This window comes from Triticum dicoccoides, chromosome 1B (assembly GCF_002162155.2).
Source record: "Triticum dicoccoides isolate Atlit2015 ecotype Zavitan chromosome 1B, WEW_v2.0, whole genome shotgun sequence".
Lineage (NCBI taxonomy): Eukaryota > Viridiplantae > Streptophyta > Magnoliopsida > Poales > Poaceae > Triticum > Triticum dicoccoides.
Genome location: NC_041381.1, coordinates 675,482,809 through 675,490,224, shown reverse-complemented (window position 1 = coordinate 675,490,224; position 7,416 = coordinate 675,482,809).

Sequence of the window (7,416 nt, the reverse complement as noted above, 5' to 3'; positions counted from 1 at the left end):
AACACACACGCGCGTGACCATATGTTTCCGTTCTTTCCCCATTAAATCGCCACCTCCAGTGCCACCGCCCGCGTCGCCATCGCCTCCACCTCCACCACTGTCATCCCCATCGCCATCGCTCCGTTGAAGCCCTTGTTGCCGTCGCCTCCACCTCCATTGCTGCCATCCCAATCGTCGTTGCTTCCATCCCCGTCGTCATCACCTCGTCGAAGCTCCCATTGCCGTTGCCTCCGCCACCACCGGTGCCGCCCACGTCGCCTCCGCCTTCACTCCGGCCGCCGCCCCCGCCCCCGTCGCACCCCCAACACCCCCTCGCTGTCTACCGCCACCGCGAGTGAGTTCTACTTAGTGTAATGTAATAGTAGTGTAGAATAATGTAGAATGTTCTGTGTAAGAGTAGTGTAAAATTTTAGTGTAAGATTATATTATATGATTTGTAGACTATGATTTTAGACAGTGTAATTTTATTGTAGTTCTGGTAGTGTACTTGTGGTGAAATAATTTAGTGTCGTTGTAAACCACGGTTATATTATATGATTTGTAGACTACCTTAGAAAGTGTAATTTGATTGTAGTTCTAGTAGTGTACTTGTGGTGAAAGAATTTAGTATAGTTGTAGACTATCATTACATTATACAATTTGTAGACTATGATTTTAGATAGTATAATTTTATTGTAGTTCTCGTAGTATACTTGTGGTGAAATAAATTAGTGTAGTTGTGAACTATGGTTATATTATATAATTTGTAGACTGTGATTTTAGATAGTTTAATTTGATTGTAGTTCTAGTAGTGTACTTGTGGTGACATAATTTAATATAGTTGTAGACTATTATTATATTATATGAATTGTAAACTATGATTTTAGATAGTGTAATTTTATTTTATTGTAGTTTCAGTAGTGTACTTGTGGTGAAATAATTTCAAGTAGTTTTAAAATATGATTATATTATATGATTTATAGACTATGATTTTAGATAGTGTAATTTTATTATAGTTCTACTAGTGTACTTGTGGTGAAAGAATTTAGTGTAGTTGTAGGTTTTGCAGGTAGTCACTAATATGCCCATTTTTTACTAACTTGTTTAGTTATATATGCATCGTCACAAATGGCTCCGAAGTTTCGTGGTGTGCGATAGAAGGGAAATAAGTACTATGCATCATTAGGAAGGACAATGTCCTTCACGAACTTGGCCATTGGGACACCCCGGAATTAGCAGTGCGCGCTTATGATACCATGGCAGTAGAGTTCTTTCAGGAAGGGGCGAGTTTGAATTTCCCAGAGTGTCGTGAGTTCGCGATGATCCTCGCGCCTGACAACATGAGGATATGCACTAGGGTTAAGGAGAAGGAGAACAAATGGGTCGAGATGCAATTCTTCGACCCATTGGTAGGCATCCAATATCCCTACAACCATAACAGGCATACCAATCGGAAGTGTTGGTCTAGCTAAAGAATGAGGTCTAACCAGTTTATATTTGGTGTTTGAGAAAAATGCCCCATATGGTTTTACTGGTCTGAATTATTGAACTTCCATTTTATTTTTCTTAATATAAAGGAATACAACGAAATTTGCAATACACTTTTTTTGTGTGATTTCTTTGGCTTTGACATGCACGATGGGCGGAACCAGTCTCCCTTTGGTCTACGAGCTAGTGGTGTATTCAAGCAGTAAGTATGGTATTCTAAGTCGCATTTATCACACAAGAGAACATTGTGATCGTCTCTATCAATGCCACATACTTTGCAAATACCTTCCTCCCATGGAGCTTTAGGTAATTTCGTTGCTGCGGTCAGAATATCATGTAGTTCCTCAGGGATTTCTGAACCGGTATTACCATTAGACAAGTAGCGACCAAATTTCTGAAAAAAATCGAGCAGCTGCACCAGCCATGTGAAAAGAATAGAAAGCCAAAGGGTTTGCTAATATCCTTGAAAAATCACAGAATAAATCAATCAAGCACCAACAGATCTGCAAGAATGAATTCAATAGCATGTACCATAGTACGAGTACTCGGCAGGCATTTAATCATGACACGCCAGCCGTTGGGACGAAAGGCTGGATACTGCAGATCAAACCGAAAAAGGCCACGGTCGTAGCAGCGAGTGTGGTGGCCTTCTCTTGTCTCATGAAACCCTCTGAGGTGATGCTACAGATGGAGATCAATGCCAGAGACATTAGCATGGGAAAGGAAATCACAACTAATTGAGATAACATTCACTTTCTATTAGAAAACATGTTCATCGCATTAAAATGTATGTTGCATATTTGAAAAAAATTGGCATGTCTTCTAGAAAAATGTTTATCACGTATAAAAAGTTCCAGCATATTTACAAAATGTTCATCCCATATTATAATTTTATTAATCATTATTAAAAAGTTTTTTCTCATATTCTAGAATATTGTCATCGTGTATTGAGAAAATGTTTATCACATATTATTAGAAATAGTATGTGCATATTGGAACATAGAAAGGAAAAAATAAATAATGAATAGAAAGTTAAAAATAAATTTGAAAAAGCAAAGGGAAGAAACTGGACTTAAAAAAAGTAACAAAAAAGTAAAGAAAAAGAAAAAACGGAAAAGAAAAAGGAAACCGGTGCCCTGAATTGCATGGACCCATGAGCGTCGGTGAAGTGGGACGCGGAAACAGTACTCCATACCCTACACATGGAATATGAATTACCATACAATGTACATGTCCAGTGCTATACATGGACTGTCGAATCATGTTGGGAAGGAATTTGTAGCACGCGGGTGCTAGAACACACAACCCCTTTTTGTTTTGGCTTTTGATTTTTAATCTTTCATATCTTTTGAACCAAAAGTACAAATTAGGTTGTGATTTCATATTCTTGTTTCTGGTGATGAGAGCTTTGAAAGGAGATCCATTTCGAATAATTTTTGATGAGTTTCTAACATTTCATTAAGTTTCAATTTTAGAAACTTGGTATGAGCAACCGATAAAATCGTAAGTTTCAAAACCTACGACCGACAAAGTCGTAAGTTTCGAAACCTACGACCGACAAAGTCGTAAGTTATAAGTTTGAACGCTGAAACTTGGTACAATCGACCGAAAAAATCGTAAGTTTCATAGTTGCGATCGACAAAACCATTAGTTTCAGAAACCAAAACTTAAAGCTTGTTGCGCCTTCGTGCGGGATCCAATGCCTTTGCAGATCGGAATGTAATCGGGAGGATGACATGACTAGGAAAGTGCCTGCACCTACGAATTTCTAGAATCATGTTGACATGGAGATAAGTAGGCATCCAATATCCCTACAATCATAACAGGACATACCGGTCGGAAATGTTGGTCTAGCTAAAGAGTGAGGTCTAACCAGTTTATATTTGGTATATGAGAAAAATTCCCCATAATGTTTTACTGGTCTGAACTCTCAGACTTCCATTTCATTTTCTAAATATAAAGGAATACAACAAAAATTGCAACAAACTTTTTTATTTTGAAAAAAAATTCTAGTACAAGAAGAACTAAAACTTCCAAATACTAAACAATAGAGATATCTACTTGAGACGTAAAAGGGAAAACAGATACCTCTTGTGTGCTAAGTTCTATGTACTCCTTTTGTTCCATTGCTGCAGCTAACTTAGTATTTATTCCATGAAAGGCTCCTTTTCGTTGTCGTTTCAAATCCTGAACACCCTGGTCAAGCTGTGATTTCTTTTGACGTGACATTCATGATGGATTATCATGAAAGGCATGCGAGTCTGCTCCTATTTGTTGTCGTGTAAAATACTCAGCACCCTGGTGAAGGTGTGATTTCTTTGGCTTTGACATGCACGATGGGCAGAACCAGTCTCCTTTTGGTAAACAAGCTAGTTGTTTATTCAAGCAGTAGGAATGGTATTCTAAGTCGCATATATCACACAAGAGAACATTGTGATCGTCTCTATCAATGCCACATACTTTGCAAACAACCTCCTCCCATGGAGCTTTAGGTAATTTCATTTCTATAGTCAGAATATCATGTAGCTCCTCCAGGATTTCTGAACCGGTATTATCATTAGACAAGTAGCGATTGAATTTCTGAAAAATGTCGAGCACCCGCACCAGCCATGTGAAAAGAATAGAAAGCCAAAAGGTTTACTAATATCCTTGAAAAATCACGGAATAAAACAAAGAAGCACCAACCGATCTGCAAGAATGAATTCAATGGCACGTACCACAGTACGAGTACTCGGCAGGCATATAATCTTGACATGCCAGCCGTTGGGAGGAAAGCTCGATGTTGCAGATCAAACCGAAAATGGCGAGGGTCATAGCAGCGAGTGTGGTGGCGTTCTCTTGTCTCATGGAACCCTATGAGGCGATGCTACAGATGGAGATCTATGCCACATACATTAGCTTGGGAAAGGAAATCGCCGCATGATATTAAGATCTATAGATAGATTTCACACTGGACAAAACAATTAAACAAAACTTGGTGTGGCTTAAAGCTGTGTCACAGACCCTATTATATAGTATGTGGGAGAGATTCAAAAAATTATATGTTAAGACAAGTTTTTTAATTGGTATTTTTTTCATAGAAACTAGAAAAATATCTACAATCTTGTGTATAAATGTTCATCCCACATTTTGAAAAAATTACTTCGCATAATCACAACTTATTGACATAACATTCACTTTCTATTAGAAAACATGTTCATCGCATTAAAAATGTATGTCGCATATTTGAAAAGTGTTTGGCGCACATTTGAAAAAAAATTGGCATGTCTTCTAGAAAAATGTTCATCACGTATAAAAAGTTCCAGAATATTTACAAAATGTTTATCCCATATTATAATTTTATTAATCACTATTAAAAAGTTCTTTTTTCACATATTCTAGAATATTTTCATCGTGTATTGAAATTTTTTTATCACATATTATTAGAAATAGTATGCGCATATTCGAACACAGAAAGGAAAAAAGAATTAATGAATAGAAAGTTAAAAATAAATTTGAAAAAGCAAAAGGATGAAACTAGACTTTAAAAAAGTACCAAAAATGTAAAGAAAAAATAAAAAAGAAAAAAAATGAAAATGAAAAGGAAACCGGTGCCCTGAATTTGGTGGACCCATGAGCGTCGGTGAAGTTGCACGGGGAAGTAGTACTCCGCACCCTAAACATGGAATATGAATTACCATACTATTTACATGTCTAGTGCTGCACATGGACCGTCGAATCATGTTGGGAAGGAACTTCTGGCACGCAGGTGCTAGAACACACAGGCCCCTTTTTCTTTTGGCTTTTGAGTTTTAATCTTTCATATCTTTTGAACCAAAAGTACAAAGTAGGTCCTGATTTCATATTCTTGTTTCTGGAGAAAAGGGCTTTCAAAGGAGATCCATTTTGAATAATTTTTGACGAGTTTCTAACATTTCATTAAGTGTCAATTCAGAAATATGGTATGAGCAACCGATAAAATCGTAAGTTTTGAACCTACTACCGACAAAATTGTAAGTTATAAGGTTCAACTCTGAAACTTGGTAAAATTGACCGACAAAATCGTAAGTTTCATAGTTGCCTCCGACAAAACCATTAGTTTCAGAAATCAAAACTTAAAGCTTGTTGTACCATCGTGCCGGATGACTTTGCATATCGGAACGTAATCGGGAGGCTGACGTGACTAGGCAAGTGCATGCACCTACGAATTTCTGGAATCATGTTGCAGACATGGAGATTAGTAGGCATCCAATATCCCTACAACCATAACAGGACATACCGGTCGGAAATGTTGGTCTAGCTAAAGAATGAGGTCTAACCAGTTTATATTTGGTATATGAGAAAATTTCCGCACAATGTTTTACTGGTCTGAACTCTCAAACTTCCATTTCATTTTCTCAATACAAAGGAATACAACAAAATTTGCAACAAACTTTTTTATTTGCAAAAAAATGTCCAGTACAAGAAGAACTAAAACTTCCAAATACTAAACAATAGAGATATCTACTTGAAAGGTAGAATAGAAAACACATACCTCTTCTGTGCTAAGCTTCATGTACTCCTTTTGTTCCATTGCTGCAGCTAACTTAGTATTTATGCCACGAAAGGCTCATTTCCGTTGTCGTTTCAAATCCTGAACACCCTGGTCAAGCTGTGATTTCTTTTGACCTGACATGCTTGATGGTTTCTCATGAAAGGCGTGCGAGTCTGCTCCTTTTCACTGTCGTGTAAAATACTCAGCACCCTGGTGAAGGTGTGATTTCTTTGGCTTTGACATGCACGATCAAGGTTGGAAAAAGCGCTAGGCGTAAGCAAGGCGGTTGGCCTTTGCCTAGTGCCTAGGCGGTGCTTAAGCACCCTAGGCGCAGCCTAGGCGGTAATGTAGATTCTACAATCAGGGTATATTTGTGATTATTATATGTGCATTGATGTTAATTTAGGGCAGATAAATAAGTTAACTACCATCTACTACCATTTGAATATGTGATGTTTGGCATTTCAGTGCAATATGACATGATTTCTCGCTTGGGTAAACAATTTGTTGCACGCACTGCCTAGGCTACCATTTATGCCCTAAGCGAGGCGTTTGGCCATCGCCTAGCGCCTAGGCGTGCCTAAGCGCCTCCTAGGCACTGCCTTTTGCAACAGTGTGCACGATGGGCAGAACCAGTCTCCTTTTGGTATACGAGCTAGTGGTGTATTCAAGCAGTAAGTATGGTATTCTAAGTCGCATTTCTCACACAAGAGAACATTGTGATCGTCTCTATCAATGCCACATACTTTGCAAATACCCTCCTCCCATGGAGCTTTAGGTAATTTCATTGCTACAGTCAGAATATCATGTAGCTCCTCCGGGATTTCTGAACCGGTATTATCATTAGACAAGTAGCGATCAAATTTCTTAAAAATGTTGAGCACCCGCACTAGCCATGTGAAAAGCACAGAAAGCCAAAAGTTTTACTAATATCCTTGAAAAATCACGGAATAAATCAATCAAGCACCACCAGATCTGCAAGAATGAATTCAGTCACATGTACCACAGTACGAGTACTCGACAGGCATATAATCTTCACACGCCAGCCGTTGGGACGAAAGCTGGATGCTGCAGATCAAACCAAAAATGGCCAGGGTCATAGCAGCGAGTGTGGTGGCGTTCTCTTGTCTCATGGAACCCTCTGAGGTGATGCTACGGATGGAGATCTATGCCACAGACATTAGCACGGGACAAGAAATCGCCGCATGAGATTAAGATCTATAGATAGATTTCACACTGGACAAAACGATTAAACAAAACTTGGTGTGTTTTAAAGCTGTGTCACAAACCCTATTATACAGTATGTGGGAGAGATTCAAAATAAATAATGTTAAGACAAATTTTTTAAATGGTATATTTTGTTTATAGAAACTAGAAAAATATCTACAATCTTGTGTATAAATGTTCATCCCACATTTTGAAAAAAAATTACTTCG